General features: G+C 39.0%; 1 long non-coding RNA gene across 1 annotated transcript; it reads right to left on the reverse strand.

Annotated features, from left to right (window-relative positions):
- Positions 1–1,839: 1,839 nt before the first annotated feature.
- Positions 1,840–19,218, reverse strand: LOC128311884 (uncharacterized). Its single transcript, XR_008290537.1, has 2 exons — positions 19,107–19,218; positions 1,840–2,054 (listed from the first exon to the last, which is right to left on the reverse strand). It is a non-coding gene; the product is annotated as an uncharacterized LOC128311884 (long non-coding RNA).
- Positions 19,219–21,504: the final 2,286 nt, after the last annotated feature.

Here is a 21,504-nt window from a genome sequence, read left to right on the forward strand (position 1 = left end):
CCCTCATTTTCTTATTTTCAACTTCTCACTCTTTCCATCAAAAGGGGCTAAGATTATCTCAGCAATAAAACATGAGCAAGTTCCTTATGTTTACTTATATTACAGAACTTTGCCCAGGATTTTTATTAGGAAAAGAAAGATATCACATCTCTTCATCATCTACATAGACACACAAGAAAAGTGAATGTCCTTATCTCTTCACTCCGGATCTTTCTTGAAATGACCCAGGAGAGAAAATGCTTGAATGCCATCACTCTTCCATAAGCACTCTATATGATCATATGCTTAAATGACATAAGTCAACAGTCACTGAGCACCTTCTGCCAACCTTAAAAATAAAATAGTCGGTTATTTTAGTAGCAACATGAATTTTTTCGGGAACAGCAGAGGAAGTGCAATTCAGGACAAGCAAACTTTGGCAAACCACAGGCAAGTCCAAAGAGACAGAAGGTCAGCTTTTATTAGGTGTTAGGAGGAAATTGGGAGGGTCGTTTGGAACAAAATTTCAGGGGAGAACAGGAGTTGAAGGTTGCGATAGCTTCTCATTGGCTGCAGGTGGTAGTTAGTGCTTTGTTGCCTGGTAGGGAGCAATCTTCCTTCTTTGTTGTAAAAGCAGGAGATGAAGTTCCTATGTGGAAAGTGTCCTGCCTTGTCAAGGTAAGAGTAATCTTGCTGGTTTTGTGGAAAGCAACATGAGAGCTCCCCCATCAGGTTTCCCATTTTCACACTCCCAACACCTGGAGGTATGAGGTAAAATACACGTTTTGTATTTTCTATTTGGTCTCTTTCTAACTGTTAATATCTGGAGTGGTGTCTTTTCATCATCAGCATTATCGATAACATTGTTTTTATTCTAGATAGAGGACCCACATGAGTGGGGAAGAGGCAGAGGGAGAGAATTTCAAGCAGGCTGTTCACTTAGCGCAGAGCCCAAGGCAGGGCTCCATCCCATGACCCTGGGATCATGACCTGAGCCGAAATCAACAGTTGGACACGAAAGTCAATGAGCCACCAGGTGCCCCTATTGATGACTTTTATTGAAAGGCTCTGTGGCATATTTTCTCCAAGCACTAATTTTAGTGCATTTAAAAAAAAATTATCATCTCACTTATACCCCACAGTAATCTTAAGGGAGAGAGATTTTTATACCCATTTTACAGATGATAGAATAAAACCTCAGAAAAGTTAATGAACTTCATCAAGATCATGCTTAGTGAGAGATTCTGACCTATTTCTGACTCCAGAGCCTGTTATGATTATTGCGACTTGCCCTGCAAATCACTGTTTCCTTTAGGCTGTGTCCAGTGGCTCGCTATTACTGTGTGAGTGATAATCATTGAGAAGAATCCTAAGCACACACGAAATGTTGATACAGTGGGATACATCTGTTAAACTCAAATAACCACAACAAAATGCCAGAACACTGATGCTTAAATCAGGTGAGCACCATTGGGGGAATGGGATGAAGACTCTGAACTCCATTTTAGACAAACAACAGTGGTGGAGCTGGATTATTTTTAAATTTACAATAAACCTGTGCATAGGCAGGGCTTTTCCCTCGTTCATGATTTTCCATAAGAAAGCTCAGGATCTCCAGATGGGCCTTTCCTTTCTTCCTCTGTCACCTCAGGTATGTTCCCTAAAGCACAATATCTGTATTTAATTATGCAAGCGATGGGGTTCCTCTAATTTCCCTCAGAAGAGAGTTTCCCAGGCTCAGAGTCTTCATGCTTTGCCATTTCTCTTGGTGATCGGTCTGCATTCTCTTTGGCTTAATTTTCTTTCCTTAGTCTGGCTCCTTTCCTCTCTGTTATAATTATCCTCATTTGAGCAACAGCATTTTCTGCTTGACTTTTTTTTTTTTTTTCCTCCAAAAGGTAATCAGTTCACATGCTGGCCTTTGTCATTTTGCTGAGTAAGCAGTGTCCCCTCCGGACCAATCTCACCCTTGGTGTCACTTCTTCCTGTGTCTTCCTTCCTTCGGCTTTCCTTCCTTTCCCTTTCCCCACACAGGAGGGCACAGAGAATAAACCTCCAGGTAATTACATTCAAGCCTGTTAGAAATAACCAAGCACAAAATCAATGAATACTCTAAATCACCACATTTTTAAGGCTTTAAATTACCAAGTTATAAAGTAAAATTCTTAGCTTTTTTCCTGCTTCCCTTTCTCTCTGGCCATTCACATGGCAGAATGGTCTGATTCACAAGTGTTCTATACACTTTGCTTTTTAAATTTTGTTCAGTTTTAGGATTTTGGGATAAATACCCAGGAGGATTGGGTCCTATTTCCCAATAGGATTGAGCCCCCTTTTAACCAGAGATACATCACTAAACTTTACTGAACCTCAGTTTCCTCATTTAATGTGTAGCAGGAGGTTTTTAAAATGGGAAAATCCTGTTCTCCTTGGGTTAACTCTCCTGGACTCTGAGTAGCATTCTTGCTTCCTCCCGACAGATATGTAGCCACCTGTCCACCTTCAGATCAGACCTTTGGTTTTCTGGTTATCCAGCACATAAACCTCTGCTCTCCCGTTGATTTGAGAACAGATTCTTGGACACATGTCCCCACTTACACTGCTCTTCGCCCATGTTCTCCTAACTCAGTCCTCAGGCATCTATTCCATTTGACCTGCCTCATCTGCTCTGGATCAATAGCAACCATACAGAAATCATCTTGAAGTGTAGGGCACAGGATGAAATCTTTTATTAATGTGGGTTACTCCTGAGGACACCGGCAAGTTCTCTCTACTACTCAAACTCCAGCACTGCCATTTGTGTCTTGACTTATAAAAGCAAATATGTAGTTTCTGGGAAGCTGAGTTTCTGCATAAGTAAAATGGAAATTACAACAACACCTGCTTCACATATTTAAGCCAGGCCAAAATGCTTTCTGTTAAGTGCTACATAATTATTTGAAAGTATACTTCCTTGGGGGAAAATCATTAGCTAACTCAAGATGGCATTTTGATAATTCCTATTGTCTGGAACAAATCTATGATTCTTAGATGCTAGAGACTCCACAGGGCTTTAGGCGAAAATCTCACCCTCAAGGGAGATAGCATCTCCACTCATCCTATATTCATATGCTTCTTGAGAAAAAAATGGGATTGATCATGAATTTGGTATTTGCTAGATCACAATTCGATTTGTTTCTTCTGCAAAGGCTTTTCTAATAAGACGTGTTTCAACCATTTCATTTCTTCTTCCTAGGTATTTTGACTATTCTTTCTTTTATATTGCTGCACATTCTGAGATTAGACAGGTCTTTAACATGAAAATTCATGTACCATTTCTCTAGCCTCCATGAAGATGCACAATGATAGCTAGATTTTAAATATACTCATTAATGAATATGCAACTACACCAAGCAAGTTTGTTAATTTTCTATTAAAGGATTGGCAGTTGATAATGTTTTAGAGTTACTTTCCGCAACAAAATTGCTCTGTAGTGTGCAAACAGTTGGAATGTGATGCTGTGGTATTATTTATTGTAGCTGACTGTCCAATTTTTTTTTTTTTTGCTATCATAATTCATTTTGTGTTTATCTCTGATGAATGTCTTCTTGTCTTTACACGTGATAGATATTTTCTCCAGTATAATCAGTCTTTCAGTGGATATTCTTTCTCATATTTATTTCTGCTAGAAATATAACTCTACCCCAGAAGAGCTGGTATATTTGATTTTAATTGCTTATGTTCTATCTGTTTTGTTGCAATCACAGATGGAAGGAACTTTGAAAAGTCATTTAATCAGTTACTCTGCCTTTAGGCAAAAAGGATGAAAACAGAATAGTTTATAGTATCTATTTAGAAAGATCTGCAAAAAGACAATTTTGTTTTCCTTTTGGACAATCACTTTTTTGGGGGGGGGCAATCGCTTTTTCTTAAACATTTTAAAGTTCTTTATTTTTAGAAAGGGCGTGTGTGTGCTTGAGCAAGGGGGGGCGGGGCAGGTGGTGGTGGTGGAGAGAGAATCCCAAGCAGGCTCCTCGCTGTCAGCATAGAGCATGATGTGGGGCTTGATTCCACAAACCTTGAGATCATTGTCTGAGCCAAAATCAAGAATGGGACTCTTAACTAACTGGACCACCCAGGCACCCTGGGAGGTGGGCAATCACTTTTTAAAGATATAATTACAATCTTCAGTTTTCTTTCTTTTGGGAAAAAAAAAAACAGGTATGCCTTTCCTTTAATAGAATTAGGGGTGCTCATTGAATTGCATTTGTTATAACAGATTTAGTTGCCAGTTAGTTTGATGCTTTAGATGCTTTTTATAAAAAAAAATTAACATTGGGGCACCTGGGTGGCTCAGTTGGTTAAGTGTCTGACTTTGGCTCAGGTCATGATCTCACAGCTTGTGAGTTTAAGCCCTGGGTTGGGCTCTGTGCTGACAGCTCAGAGCCTGGAGCCTGCTTTGGACTCTGTGTCTCTCTTTCTCTCTCTCTTGCACCTCCCCCACTTGTTCTGTCTGTCTCTCTAAAAATAAAAACATTAAAAAATTTGTTAAAGTTTATTTTTGAGACACACACACACGTACACACAAAGAGGGAGGGAGATAGAGAACAATGTGAAATTCATATACACATGTTGGTGGGTCAACAAAAGAAGACCTGTGTGGAATTTTTATATAGAATTCTTGGTGAGGGGTGCCTAGGTGGTTCAGTTGGTTCAGCAGTCTCCCTGAGTTGAGAAGATGGAGTTCAGAATTCAGAGTGGCCACAGTGGGAAGAATTTGCAATGCAGAGAATGGAGACGACAGAGTTACAGAGAGACCTCTGGAGATCTATAAAGGCAACCCCCTAAAATCCTGGCTAAGTAGTTATCTTCATGTGCATTTGAGGAAAATACTCAAGGCCAGGGAAAAAATTACCAAGTAGTATGAGGCAACACAATCTAGGGAGCATGCACATGGCTAGGCATAGTTCCTGGTCTCACCAGCCATGGGAAGAAACACTTCTCTCATATCATGTAACAAGCAGAGCCCCCAGAGGAGATAAATTGCTAAAGTAAGGGAAAAGGAGAAAAGAATGCATCTGTAGAACCACCCATATCTGTGTGTCCTCAAGAACAGAGAATGTCAAGTGTCCACAATGACATTATTTGAAAAAAAGAAGTTTCCAGTTTGAAAATTCCATCGTTCTGGCTATAGAAACACAACCACTGATTCTGGTGGAGTAAAATTAGTGGGCATTGGATAGTGGGGAAGAAATATGGAGCATGCTAAATCCATGGGACAGTAAGAAATCATGACATTCTGATAATAAACTGGCTTATTGAATTAACAAAGGCCAAGCAGAATACATTCTGGGAGAGGACAAAGGATGTAAAAATGTGATAAATTCCTCATAGTTCATAGGAGAAAGTTACCAGTTGATTTTATTTCAAGTCTGCAAAACTAAACACAGGTATAATTAAAAATTGGACTGACATTTTTCAAATAACTGTAGGATAAAAGCCAATAAAATACAGAAATCAAAGGAAACCTTAAGAAAGCTATTTAGGGGCGCCTGGGTGGCTCAGTCAGTTAAGCATACGACTTCGGCTCAGTCTCAGGTCATGATCTCAGTTTGTAAGTTCAAGCCCTGCATCAGGCTCTGTGCCTGGAGCCTGCTCCAGATTCTATGTCTCCCTCTCTCTGTCTACTCTCTCTCTCTCTCAAAAATAAATAACACACACACACACACACACACACACGTACAGAGAAAGAGAGAGATATTTAACCCTTGATAGTTATTTATTCTCATTTCATATGCCTTTGTTTTGTCAGATGATACTTAATTTAAAAGTTAAGATTAAGTAGTACCTGCAATAGTCCAAACCCTCCTGTGAGCATCTTAATCTCTTATATTTCTAAACCTCATTTCCCCTCCACAATGATTCTGTGAGGGAATATGATTATCGTCTTCTTTCTTCCCAGGCAAGGAATTCAAGGCTCAAGGAGGTTAAGTGAATTGTATAAGGTCTCACAGGGCTAGTGAAGCGTAGAGCCATGATTTGAACATAGCCATTCAGTCATATTAAAATAAATTTGAAAACAGCATGTACAGGGAACTCCTTGAAACTACTGATCATGTCCTACATGTTTTTTAATGTACTCCTCTAGTCCTTTTCCAGTCCCCAGGATAAGAAATGTAAATGTCTAAGAGTGACTTTGTGGGATGGCCAAAGCTGTTCTCAGGAGAACTCATAGAGAGGCTAGCTTCTCTTACCTAGTCCCTGCCCAGCATATGGAAAAATTGGCAAAAAGCCCAGCGTGAACAGAATCAATCTCCAGAAAATCTGTCATACAGGAAAGGTACATGCTGTGTGAGAAAAATGTGAATGCCAGTCAAACTGAAAAGAGCTTTGTTAGAGAAACTTTGCAACCAAAACAAAACAAAAACAAAAAACAGTTTTTTCTGAAAATGTCTTCAGATTGAGGATGTTTTATTTTAATTTTTTTTAATTTTTTATTAAAAATTTTTTTTATCCTGTGAGCTTCTTGAAGGGGCACGTTTTAACAATTTCTTGAGCAAAATATGCTAAGCACTGTGTAAATATTGTATACATTATACATTTAAACATGTATTTATTAAATAGTTATTGTGAGATAGAACCTTTTTGAGTACTTGGGATACATCAGTGAGTAAAACAGACAAAACTTTTGCCCCCCATGGAAAGCAATGTGATGGATAGAGAATGGATGAACTATAAACATAATAAATCACTAAAATATGGAATTTTAATTTTTTTTTAACGTTTGTTCATTTTTGAGACAGAGACAGAGCTTGAATGGGGGAAGGTCAGAGAGCAAGGGAGACACAGAATCTGAAACAGGCTCCAGGCTCTGAGCTGTCAGCACAGAGCCTGAGGCGGGGCTCGAACTCACAGACCGCGAGATCATGACCTGAGCCAAAGTCGGACACCCAACCGACTGAGCCACCCAGGCGCCCTGAAATATGTAATTTTAAAAGGTGATAAATGCTATGGATAAAAACAGAGTCAGGGGAAGTGGGACCAGGAGTGACAGAAGGAGGGAAAGGGCAGGTATAATTTTCTGATTATTGTTGATATCCTTCATGGATGACATTTGAGCCAAGCTTGATGCTGAGAGAATTATCTATGCATATATGTGTGCTTGGGGGGTGTCCACCAGCACCAATGACTAAACAGTGTGTGCTACATAGTGAACATTTAATTTTTAATTTTTTCAGTTAATTTATTTTGAGAGAGACTGTGGGGGGGGAGGGACAGTGGGAGAAAAGAGAGAGAGAGAGAGAGAGAGAAAGAGAGAAAATGAGGATCCTAAGCAGGGTCCATGCCTAGCATAGAGCCTGAAGTGGGGCTCAATCCTCCAACAACTGCAAGATCACAACCTGAGCCGATATTAAGAGGTGGACACTCAACCAACTGAGCCACCCAGGCACCCCCGTAGTAAACATTTAATGAATGATGGTGGTGATGTTGATGACACATGATTGGAAGAAAGAAGAAAGTTCTTTGCTATTGAGTCCTAACTAATCTATATGAAAATTGATTCAGTAATACTGGGAAGTGTTTTTTGAAGGTGGCTGTTTCAGCTCAAAGTCTACGTTTTTGTGAGTGAGAGTGGGTCTAGGGCCCAGGGCTGGGGTCACAGTAAGGGAATACTGTGTCATTGCTGCTGGTTGCTTATCTCACTTCTATCTCTGGAATTATCAATGTGGCTCTTTGGTGATGTTAATAGACTCTTTAAGTGCAAGAATTGAACAAAAAGCACAAGGACGAGAGAGATACAGAGCTAGTCTCAAAAACATAGAAGTGTCAAGAAGCTTATGCAAGATTTCACTGCAGCATGAACTAAGACCGAAAATTAATTTACTAATATCCAGAATATATTTATGGGGTACTGAATCTTTTCCAGTCCCTATGCTGGTCTGTAGAGTTATGGAGACTGATGAAATGAGGTTGTTGTCTTTAAGGAGCTCATAATCTCTTCAGGGAGACAAACACGTAAACAGTCACCACTGGGAGGGCTGTGACTGAACTCTGAGCAGGTATGTGTTGGGCACAGATTGGGTTTGGCTTATTTGGCTTCATTGTGGTGGTGGTAGAGGCCATTGAGGGGGCTGCACAGCTATGACTTTCAGACACTCCCTCTTCCTGATAGTTTTAGTTTCAGGAAAGGGAATTGAGGTTAGAAATTTCAATAGTAAAATGTATCTGCTACAATAAGGCTTTTCAGAATTCTTGATGCTTTAGGAAACTCCTGGCACCAAAATCTAGATTTGGGCAAGACTTTTCAATGTACAGTTTGAATCTATGTATTGGGAAAACGGGACAATAGCAAACCCAGTTTATGTAGTTATAAAGGAATCAGCCTCTTAGAACTGGGCTTCCTATGTTGCACCTCACAGAGAAAACAACAGTCTCTCAGTGTAACAGGACAGCGGGCAACTCATAGGTCCAACTCAGCTTTGAGTATCTTATTCAGAACTCAATAATTTACTTGACAAACATTTATGGAAGTTTTACTATGGTCCAAATACAGTGTGGGTGGTTGGGATGTAATTCTTATCTGAAAGTAGGTCCCAGCCCATGAGGTGTTATGGCATGACCCCAGGTTTGACAATTTGATTCTTCTTTGCCTGCTACATGTTTCAGCCAAATTAAGGTTTCTTTACTCCAGGCATTAAAAAAAGAACATGAGGCAACTGTTAATGTCATAAAATATGAAAGTGGCAACAACTTCCCTCCATTCAGACCAACGCTGTGGGTCCCAAAGCTGGAAACATCATGAGACTGTCCTTTGCCTTAGAGGTTGATTGATGGCAGACATGGTCTTTTGGTTTTTGTCTAGGATGTACTGGTCTGCTGGTAGAGTTGAGTCTCAGAAGTGTGTACAAATCGGAAGCTATATTTTTCTTACGTGACAACTAATGAATGTTTCCTGTTGAATTGGGGTTCCCAGGAACCTCAGGTTGTGAATTAATAAGAGGAAATGTCCTTTTTTAAATTTAAAGGCTTCAAAAGTTGACATTTTTTTTTGCTGATGTCAGACCTACTGAATATTCTGTTTTGGGAAAACAATGTTTATACATAATCATTTCTCTAAAGGAAATCTGTGGGTTTATGATATGACCAAAATTTACTTTTTAGTTTGTGCTTGTGGGAGCCATCATTACTTCAACTAAGATTCTGAAGGGTTGAAAACTCTACATTTTGACATGACCATTGTTCTGAGAACAGTTGTACTGCCAATCTACTTTTATTGAAGCCTATCCTTACGTTAGGTTTACATTTTGTTAAATTGTGTGAGTAATAATGATAGTGGTTGTATATGGTTTCAGGAATGAAGTCAGTCCTTTCTCATGTAAAAAATGTCGTATACTACTATAATTCATGACAGGAAGTCACTATGACTACAGTACCACTTGGAAATGAATATTTTATTCATCGTGTGTATGTCAGACACGTGTGAGATGTTGAAGCAGGCTATGATGGTGGTTGATACACTGAAGGAGGATTCTGCGGCTCCTTGAAAAGCTCTGCAGATCCCTAAAATCCTTGACCTTCAGGCTGGGAGCTGCAGCACCAATGCCACGTGGCTTCTCAGCTTTGTTTTCTTTCTTTTTGGAGCTTTTTAACAACCAACAGGGCAGGCTATGCTGTTAGAGCTGCAAATTCTATGCCAAGGAAAGCATGCTTAGCCATTAGAGGAAATTAAAAAAATCCAATAAAGCAAGAAATGCAACTTGGCCATTTTGGTATAAGCAAAGCAATAACTATTTAATGGCCAGTAAATGTAATTGTGGAGACTTTTTTTTTTTAATAGCAGCAAATGTAATTACATTTTTACTCTTTGTTTCCGTGGCCACCTGTGAAAAGCCATTTGTCACTGCCTGGCTGTCTGGGTCGCCTGTTCTGTTCTTGCTGTCAGAGGCACTGCTAACCAGCCCAGATACAAGCACACGCTTGATTGACCCCAGTGAAGTTCTAACAAGTCACCTTCTCAATACTTTCTGAGGAAGAGAAAAACATGAAGCTTATTCAAGCTTTGAGTACTTTGGTTTCACTATTTTAGAAGGTAGATACCTGGCTTAATTTAAATAATAGGAAGTCTTACCTGACACTACAGTTGGTGGTGGTGGTGGTGGTGGTGGTGGTTTTTAGTCAAACTGGGGTATGGGTGACCTCAAGCTAGGAGAGTTGGCTAGGCATTAGTTCTACTTCCATGCTTAAAATTCCAGAGTGAGAACTTTCTTTTACATAGGCTGGAGATTAATTTATGTCATACTGTGAATGTTCTCATTCTGGGTTATGCATTGTGGGTAATGTTCACTTATATCTTAGTCTGAAGGAGTTTGCTGGGGTCTTTGCTGAAAGCTAAATTTAATTAGGGAAGGGAGCTTGCTCACAGTAAGTACTGACAGGTATGGAGAGCTTATAGACCCATAGGATGCCAAAGATAGGAGAGCAGGATAACAAGGGGGTAGACACAGCCAGAAACTACTGGGCATGCAACATTTCTATGCATACTGCTTTACTACTGCCAGGGCCACTTAGGTATATCTCTGGACATTGTGAATCTTTCTTCCTTTTTGGAGAAAGCAACAAAAATGTGATTATTACAGAGCTAAGTTGGAGTACAACTCTGCCACTTTATACATGTGTGTGAAATAATGCTATTTCATGGGAGTGTCAGTATTTGAGAATGGATATGGCCATAATTTTCTGAGCATTGATACTTTTTAAGAGTAGCAAGGTAGAATTTTCTGTTGCCTTCGTCCCCCCCCCCCCTTTTATCTTCTTTATCCCTGGAAGAAAGAAGCCTTTTTAGTAGGGATATTATGTTATTAGAAGCATTCACTAAAAGCAAGATAAAGATTTAACTGCTTTGAAGATGCTCCGCTTTGAAGATTTCATAAAAGCTGTACTTAGTGGGGCAGTGAGTATGGTAATTAAGGGAGGGGGTTTTTGTGTCAGATTACGTGAGTTTGGATCCTGGCTTTATCACTTGCTAGTTGTGAGACTTTTGGTCAGTTACTCAATCAGGACCTTATTTTCTGTAAAATGGAGATAATGATAGCATGTCTGTCTCCTTGATTGAGCCTGCAGCCATCTGGAGCTGGTGCATGGGAAAAGAGTTGACATGTAGAAAAGATGAAGGGAAGAAGAAAGAGGGAGAAACATCAGAGCTAAAAAGGCCTCAAAATGGCCAATGTGGCTAACATGGGAATAAGAAGAAATGTATACACTATCTTCTGGATTCTGTGTGTCCACAATTGGCCCTTTATTAAGAGGTAATTTCGGGGGCACCTGGGTGGCTCAGTCGGTTGAGCGTCTGACTTCGGCTCAGGTCATGATCTCACGGTCCGTGAGTTCGAGCCCCGCGTTGGGCTCTGTGCTGACTGCTCAGAGCCTGGAGCCTGTTGCAGATTCTGTGTCTCCCTCTCTCTCTGCCCCTCCCCTGTTCATGCTCTGTCTCTCTCTGTCTCAAAAATAAATAAAATGTTAAAAAAAAATTTAAAAAAAAAAAGGTAATTTCGGTTAATATTTACGTTGCTGGTTGAGCGCATGTGGAAAGAGAGCCTGTCTCATGCCATTATGCTCCGGGGATGTGTTCTTTTATGCTCCGTGACCACACATCTTGCTCAAATGTTGTTAGTCTCTTTCAGAGGGCTTTCTTTGAATAACTATGTTAGGGAAAAAATTAAGTTAGTTGTTGTAACAATGTATTTCAAAATAGAGTATTCTTTCCCAGGTAGCAGCAGACAAGGTCTGTGGGGCATGTTGGCTCCCTGAGGTCACACAGGGAACTGGCTTCCTCCACCTTGTTTCTCTGCCATCTCTAGGGCACTGTCCTTGTCCACTTGGTAAACAACTTTAAGCAACTGAGACAGAAGATGCACATATTACTTGGACTCCCATTTCACTGGCAAGCACTTAATCACATAACCACACCCAGCTGTAAGGAAGGCTGTAAAATAAAATCTCCAGCTGGGTAATAATGTACTTGCATTCAGATGCTATCATTTGAGCCTTGGGTGGGTGGCCCTCCTCCATAGCAAAAGACATTCTTATGTTGCCAGAAGTAAGAGCTTTATCTGCTGTGTTATTTCCCCATTCTGCCAGGAATTATGCTTTATTGGGTTTTTATGTTATCTGGATTCATTTTCTAATTTTAATCATGACACCAGGGGTGCCTGGGTAGATCAGTTGGTTGAGCATCTGACTCTTGATCTCAGGGTCATGAGTTCAAGCCCCGCTGGTTGTGGTGCCTACTTAAAAAAAAAATGACAGCAATGTTTTGGGTTCAGCCTTTCAAGGATACTCATTGACACACCAGGACTCCAACTCAAATTACCTGCCTATCTTTAAATTGGGAATCTGATTGGCTCTTACAAACTCCAGGAAGTCACTCACTTGTCTTTGTCTTCTGCATCCTGGCTCCTTAGTCAGATCTATAACTCAAAATTGCAGTTCTACTGCCTGTATGATAACCATTCTGCTTTCCCTCCTATACCCACACATTGAAGAGGCTACACAGTTTTTTTTTTTTTTCTTAAGCTGCTGTTTCCAGCAGCCTTTACAAATTGATCTGAGTTGGCTATTTGCCATCTACCTCTAATTACGTACGTTAGTTTTGGTGACCTCCCACCAAATATGGTTTATTCACTCAAAAGGATTCCAAAATCAGGAGTCATAAGCCTATCTTAGTTTTTGCAGTGTTTGAGTCAGCTTCAGTTACCTTAAGAACTCACACTCAAACACATTACAAATAATTCCATTAATACTGTCTCAGCACCTTATATATGGCCTGACATTGAATAGGAACTCAATAAATATTTGTTAGAAGAATTAGTATATGAATAAACTTTATAGACCTACCTATTCTTTTCACTAATTTTTTGATAAATGTTATCCTCTTTTACCATTGCACTGGCCACAATGATAAGAGAGCTATATAGCAGTCACTTGTATAATAAATTGGCCTGGGAAAAACCCACCAAGTAACATTCAGGACTATAGGAAGCATTGGTCTTGCCTTCTCAGCATTAAGGTAAACGGTTTTCCTCACATGAGGATACTATAATTTCTCTTTCTCTGCTTCTCTAATTCATTAAAACTAAAATTAAAAAAACCTAAACGTCTCCCAGGACCATCCTAAAATTCTTGGTGTTTTGTGTGTTTCTTTGTTAAGAGCACAGGTTAATTTCACGCCATGAGTGATTTGACTGCTCTTTCAAATACAGTGACATTTTGTTAGATTTTGAATGGACTTTAATATTTTGTCTGGTTTTGTATGGAAATAATTGGTCTACTTCCATCTCGCTTTGCAATAAAACTGGAACCAATGTGTGCAAATATCAAGGCTATCTGAATGTAAGATTCAGGAAAAATTACTGAGCACCTATAACAGGTCACACATAAGTTACATGTTGCCAGATATTCTCACATACAGTGTCTGGTCTAATTATGTCAATGACAACCTCAGTGTCCCTCCTCTTCTATTAGCTATACAACTTTTGGACAACTTTTTCAGAATTTACCTTTTATTTTGGTCTGTGTGAATCTGTTTAAGGACGTGTCTATAATTTTAGCAATTGCTTAATTGCTTCTTCTATAACTGATGGGTTATATTCCTTAAAGAGCTTGTTGAAAATAGGGATTGTTTCCTCCATATCATTTATTGCTTAGGGTCTGACACAGGGCATTGACTCAGAATGTGCCTGCTGAAAGAATGAATGAGTGAATGGCACGCGCTCTCGTGCACGCGCGCGCACACACACACACACACACACACAATTCACAACCAGTCACATCTTGCACTTCATGGTTTCTCTTTATTCTACTAAATTTAGGGAGTACCATGTGCTCCCTTATGCCATCTGCTAGGATTTTACCCTACTTAAATAAGTTTGACAGTACAGAAAAGCGCTAACAGCAGGACAACCACTTAAGCTAACAACTTAGCATAGTTGCTAAGTTGCATAGTTGCTTGAGTGCTGCTAGAAAATACAAAACCTGGGTTAGAGATGAAGGGCTCTCTTATTCACTATAAAATCAGTAGCAGGAATATCAGCATAGTTAAACCAGTTTCCACAATCCCTGAATTCCACATGCAACAAAGAGGACCAGGTAGAGCCTTCGTGCTCAGTGGGGTGTGCTACAAAACGCTCTGAGATGAGGGAATATGCTGCTTTGTAGCAAGCAGCAAGCAAGCATGTTCTCTGACCAGAGGGAGAGCACATCGCAGCATAGGTCCATGTAGTGCATTCTTCACTTTTCAGCATTCCTAACTGCACAAAAAACCCTGAAAAGTAGTTCAATGACACTTTCACAGAGTGAAAGAATGAGCCTGACATTGTCACTTTGGCCTATGCAGCAACACATTGTAGGGAGTGCGAGATGTCCATGGCAGACTGAATACAACATCAGGAAGCTGGAAGCTTATCTCATGTAACATAGGTACTTTGTAGAAAAGGCTGAGGCTGAAAGGTGAAATGACTTGCTCAAGATTTTATCTGTGATGCTCCCAGGGTAGAAACCTGTTTCTTCAGACTTTAACACTTCTCATGACCCTAACTTTCCCCTTCCACACAGTTGATTCTTGAATAACACAGGTTTGAACTGCATGGATCCACTTATACATGGATTTTTTAAAATGTATTTTTAAATATTTGTTTAGTTTTGAGAGAGCACGAGTGGGGGAGGGGCAGAGAGAAGGAGACACAGAATGTGAAGCAGGCTCCAGGCTGTGAACTGTCAGCACAGAGCCTGACGCAGGGCTCAAACCTATGAACCGTGAGGTCATGACCTAAGTAGAAGTTGGATGTTGAACTAACTGAGCCACCCAGGTGCCCTGTGGATTTTTAAATTTTAAACAGTACGGTACCATAAATGTGTTTCCTCTTACGATTTTCTTAACATTTTTTCTCTAGCTTACTTTATTGTAAAATATATAAACACATAAACATAAAAACATAAAACAAAAAATATAATATGTAACATACAAAATATGCATTAATTAATCATGTTATCAGTAAGACTTCTGGTCAACAGTAGACTATTATTACTTTTGGGGGACTCAAAAGTTATATGTGGATTTTCAACTGCATGGAGAGTTGGTGCCCCTCATTCCTGTGTTGTTCAAAGGTCAACTGTATGACTTCTGTTACTTATATTCCTTCTAGCTGTACCGTAATTTTCAACTGCTAAACAAGATTTTCTTGTTTCTTTGCATTATATCCATAAAAGTTAGTGTTATGCTCCTATGGTACAGTACTTCACCAAGTATATTGTGTTGGGCACTGGTGCATCTGTGGAAAAGTACTTAGTCCTCAGATACATTGGGAAATGGTACATACACTGCCCCACAGCATAGGGAGAAAATAGCATAAAGTTTAAGAGCATGGGTTCTGAAGTCAGGGAGGTCTGGGTTTAAGATCCGCTCTTTGGGTCTATGATCCTAAACATAGGTATTTCAATCTGATGAGCCTTAATTTCATCCTCAGAAAAATGTTGATAACCATCTGTATTTTACAAATTTGATTAAAAGATTAAATGAGATAACATTTAAAGTACTTGGCACATTGTCTGATAGAACTTAACATGGCTCAATAAAGTAGCCATAATTAATGCAGAATAAAGGCTCTGAGAAATTCTCCACTAGAGAAACCCACCAAATAGTAAATCAGAGTTGCTCAAATGTTTGGACCACAGGACGGTAAATTTATTTATTGCATTACTCATTTAACACTGCATAGGTCTATTACTTTGAAAGGCTCGTTAAGGAAAATTTACTGGTGGAGCAAAAGGGCTCTGCCTCATTTAGAGTTGGTTAGAACAAGGAATTATAAACTCTGTTATAAACTGTATATACAGAGCTAAATTTCATGAATAACTCTCCTAATATCCCTGAATTGCTATATAAACAAGAAAGTTTGGCTTCAGTGATGTTCTTAAACTCGGGTCGGGTTTCTTGGCAGTTTCTGAAATGTGTTAATACAGCACTTCTTATTGATTTAACTGTATTCCACCAAAGACGTTGATTTCATTCTGCCACCACAGGGGAAATTTCTGACAGCAGGTTCACTGAATCTTTATTCTGAGGGCATGTGGTTTATAATCTGAACAAACACACCAGAATGCTAACTACTCTTCCTACACACAGGTAAACATAGGTGCAACTCAGTGGTCAGGCATCTCTGTTCTCAGTGACAAAAGAGTTCTTTGAGCTTAGGTTGGTCTAGACTCCCTGCATGAAATTTAATAAATATTGTGGGTCCTGAGCTCCCCAGCTTTTCGGTAGAATCATTCAGTTTAGAAATCTCTTAGCAGAAAGGTCAAACACATAAGAAAGCTTTTGTCAGTGCTTCTGAGAATCTGCCCTTTACTGCCAGGGTGTACTAGCTTAAAAGAGCTAATTACACATCCCTCTTCTCAACTCTGTGTTCAGGGATGTCTTGTTGAAGCCTTGAAATAGGCCTTTTGGAGTTCTTACACCACAGAAATCAGCAAATGTTATAAATAAGAGCTCCTGCCACCCTCAGAACCAGCTTATCACCACACTGCCACCTTCACTCCCTAAACTGTGTTCAGGTGCTTTCATAATACTTTTACCACCTTATCACATTTTTGCATTTTTTGCATTTTTTTGTCTTGCCTACTAGCCTCAAGGGCAAAAAACTATATTCTAATTTGTCCCATATGTTTAGCGTCTAGCACGTTGGTAGGCATTCACTAAAGGTTCTTGAATCTATAAATGAAAGATTCTGTGAACCTGTTACTTATATGTGCTTGAGTTTTCTCTGAGAAGTGTAAAGAATTGCATACATATGTACTCTACGTTTTTAAACAAAGTGGTCAGCACAGTCATAGTACTTAATCTTGGATTACATTACAGTGTTTAGAGCTACTCCAAGGATAATTAATATGTATCTTTATCTCCAGAGCAGAATTCAGTTGATCACTATGGCATCACCATTGTGTGGCCATTTGGTGGGAAGAAATCAGAACTAAGTCTAATTTCTTTCCTAGGCCACTAACCCTTCCCTTCCCTCAGGATCTGGATGGAAATGCTTCCTCCTTAGAAGGAAATTGAGGTTACAACTTTTGACAGAATCACAAATTGTTCATTAAGGTAGAATTTCCTGTGTCTGCACAGTGTCAACCAGGATGACCTGTTGAGGACTTTTTCATCAAAAAATCACTGTTCTTAAGATTGAAAAAGGGTGCTGTTGACATTTACTATGACTAGGAGCTGGCATTTTAAAGTCAGAACTGAAAACAAAAACCATTGCTTTACTCATAATAATATTCTATTATTGAGTGAAAAAATGAAGGCCCAGAGAAGGAAATGACTTATTCAGTTGTATCATTAGGATAGATGAGTGACTAGGACCACAGGGTTCATAGTCCTTTACATGCTAAGGCTAGCGGTTTTGGCCATGGCTCCCTGTGATTGGTATTGACAAAAGCTCAATTGATTTTGATAACTTAATTCTGGTAACAATGCAAAGGTTTTATTTGAAGTAATGAAAGTAATCTTTTATTCTATGCTTATTATGGTGCCAGGCCTGTGCTAAGTGGTTTACACATTTAACCTAATCAGCACAACAATATAAGGGAGGGATAATTACCCTTATTTAACAATGAGAAAGTTGAGACAGAGCAGTTGAATTAAATGTCCATGATCACATAGATCCTGAAAGGCAGGCAGAATGGTGCTTACATCCATATGTGTGTCTCACCAAAGTCAAAGCTATTAACCAATATGGTATACGTCCTTCCATTTCACCACAAGTGAAAGAATGGCAAATTGCATATATGTATGCAGTTATGTGCATTATATGTATGTACACATAGATATATGTATTTAATGTGTGAATATATCACTTATTACATGTATTTTCATTTTTTTAATGTTTATTTACTTTTGAGAGAGAGACAGCATGAGTAGGGGAGGCGCAGAGAGAGAGGGAGACAGAATCCAAAACAGGTTCCAGGCTCTGAGCTGTCAGCCCAGAGCCTGACATGGGGCTCGAACTTGGGAACAGGGAGATCATGACCTAAGCCAAAGATGACGCTTAACCGACTGAGCCACCCAGGTGCCCCACATGTATTTTTACTTTTGAAAAAAGTGAGGTTCAAGGTCAAATTCAGAAACATTTGAAAGAGGTTCTTTTGGGAGTTATCATTTTCTTCCAGTCTAGAATTTCCCTTCTTTCTATGTGTTAAATGTGCTGGTAGTGTACATAGTATACATTTGGGAGGAAATGTAGGCAATAAGGGAAGCTGTAATGTCTCTACAATTAAAGTTGACAGGCTGATGTTATAGATCTTTCTCTGTCTCTGTGTGAACTCTGGCCTTGTCACAGGAGATACAAACCAATTTAGTTTGCATAGTGAAAGCAGGGCTTTTTGGAGTCAGATCTAAGTTCAAATCCTAGCTTCTGGTATTTACTTTTTGTGTGACCTTAAGCAAATTACTTCTCTGATCCATAGTTTCTTCATCTACAATATGACAATAGTAGTATCTACCTCATAGTCCCATTGTGCATACAAGATGGGATACTTTACATGAAACCCAAATGGAACAAATTCATGTCAATGTAAACAGACATTCTATGAAAAAACAGTTGAAATACATGAAAAAGTTTCCTGTGCCTCTTAAAAATCACCTCTAACTTTTAAGGTGGTGGTGAAGTACATCTTTAGAACACAGAAAAATAACTTTAAAATTCTCTTTTCATTGCTGATACTCTCAAAAAGCTCCACTTAAGAAAGAGCTGTTCTCCAAAATGTTACTGGTTTCTCACTCTCCTGATATCAAGGAATACTCTCTCTGTAACCAGCCAATGAGTTTGGTACTCCCATCTTTCCACAACTGTTATTTTTCTTTCCTGAGATTTTTTTAGTAGAATAATCCTTCTCTGTAACTCTTCTTTCTCCCCCTCCTCCATGTATTTGTCCAGAACCTTCTCATAACAGCTGCATCAGCATAACAAGGCAACACAGCAGAACAGTGAAGTGTATAGGCTCTGGAGCTATTTAATTCATAATTTCTGAACTTAATTCCCAGTCCTGTCAGTTACTAGCTATGCCTTTTCTTCCTCTGTAAAATAGGTAACAGAAGTACCTACCTCATAGGGTATGGCAGAGATTCATATATGTAAAGTGGTTGAGACCCATACTTGGCATATAGTAAGCATCATGAATATTAGGTATTATTGTATTTTCCAAAGGCACCTCTGGCAGTACATGAGAAGAAAAATACACAAAACATTCTCTGATGTCACAGGGCAGTAAGGAACATAGAGGGACTAGATAAGATATTTTTCTTACACATAAATTACCAGGGAGACAGACATTGATCTTTTGTCCTGACTCTCTCCCACAGGCATAGAGTTTGAGTTGTCTGTCCAACATTGTGACACTCTCAGATCCTTTCCTCATTGATCTCAGTAAATTGCTTTACCTATGGAATGAATCCTAAAGCAATTAGTAGTCACTGTCTGTCCTATGAAAGAAAGTACAGGAAAATTCCCAGACAACATCAACCCAGATATTTCCAGGCTCTGCAATCACATCATAAAAATAAGAGAAAATTATACTTTAGTCCTTTGACAAGTTACTCAACTCATTCATTCACTCAACATAAATTTATTGAGTACCTACCATGAGACAGGCACTAAGGTTCCTCATTTTATACAAGCAGTAGATAATTTCTAAGATCTATTTATGTTCTTAAAGGCTATTATGTAGGCAGTAGAGCTGGCATGCCAATATGTCCTGGCTAGCCTGGGAACACTGGATTTCTGCCTGCTTTCCTAGCTAAAAGTATCCTGGATTGGATGGTAAATTATATGGCCACCTTAGTGTAGTTACAAAATGTGTATGCTATGGAACCACACTGCCCAAGTTAACATCCTGGCTCTTAACATTTTCTAGCAGTGCAGACTCTGTTCCTTAGTTGCATCATCTCTAAAATGGGTTGATATTAAATCCATATGGTTGTGTAAGGATTAAATTATTAATATAAATAAAATATATAAAAGAGTACCTGGACCACCACAGATGCTTAATAAATGTTAACTATCATTCTTGTATATTTTTCTATTTTCTTTTATTTGAATAGTTTTTGGAACAAGCACCTAGAAACTTCTTACTGTATTCTTCTGAGTTTGTATTTTGCAATATAAATGTCAGTTTGTCAGAGGTCTCTGTGTTATAATGTGGGAAGATGTCAATTAATATAAGCCATCATCACCTCCATGCATGAAATGTATTAGCTCCTCTGCCAAGTGATTTATGGATGGTTTTTCATTTTTTTTCTCTGAACAACTTCTCAGGAACCTGAGTCAATATCAAGAGTCAGACACTTAGCAGCCTGAGCCACCTAGGTGCCTGAAAGCTGGACCACTTTCTTAAACCATACATAAAAATAAATTCAAAACAGATTAAAGACCTAATGTGGAGACTTGAAACCATAAAAATCCTAGAAGAGATCACAGGCAGTAACTTCTTTGACATTAGCCGTAGCAACTTTTTTTCTAGATAGGTTTCCTAAGGCAAGGGAAACAAAAGCAAAAATAAACGATTAGGACTTCATCAAAATAAAAACTTGCTTCATAGCAAAGGAAACAGTCAACAAAACCAAAAGGCAACCTACTGAATGGGAGAAGGTATTTGCAAATGATGTATCTGATAAAGGGTTAGTATCCACAATATATAAAGAATGGATACAACTTAACACTCAGAAAACAAATAATCCAATTAAAAATGGGCAGAAGACATGGACAGACGTTTCTCCAAAGAAGACCTCCAGATGGCCAAGAGACACATGAAAAGATGCTCATCATCACTTATCAGGGAAATGCAAATCAAAACTACAATGAGGTGTCATCTCACACTTATCAGAATGGCTAAAATCAACAACACAAACAACAGGTGTTGGCAAAGATATGGAGAAAAAGGAACCCTCTTGCATTCTTGGTAGGAATGTAAACTGGTGCAGTCACTGTGTAAAACAGTATGGAGTTTCCTCAGAAAGTTAAAAATAGAACTACCCTATGATCCAGCATTTGCACTACTGACTTATTTACCCAAAGAATACAACAATACTGATTAAAAGGGACACATTCACCCTGATGTTTATAGCCGCATTATTTACAATAGCCGAGAAATGGAAGCAGCCCAGGTGTCCATCAATTGATAAATGGATAAAGAAGATGTGTGGGGTATGTGTGTGTTTCTGGAATATCATTCAGCCATAAAAAGAAGGAAATGTTGCCATTGGCAATGACATGGATGGAGTTAGAGAGTATGATGCTAAGTGAAATATGTCAGTAAGAGAAAGAACTTTACCATACAATTTTATTCATATGTGGAATTTAAGAAATGAAATAAGCAAAGGGGAGGAAAAAGACTGAAAAAACAAGAAACACACTGTTAACTATAGAGAACAAACTAATGATTACCAGAGGGGAGGTGGGTGGGGGGATGGGTGAAATAGGTGATAGAGATTAAGGAGTGTACTTG

The sequence above is a fragment of the Acinonyx jubatus genome, chromosome D1 (genome assembly GCF_027475565.1).
Source record: "Acinonyx jubatus isolate Ajub_Pintada_27869175 chromosome D1, VMU_Ajub_asm_v1.0, whole genome shotgun sequence".
Taxonomy (NCBI): Eukaryota; Metazoa; Chordata; class Mammalia; order Carnivora; family Felidae; genus Acinonyx; species Acinonyx jubatus.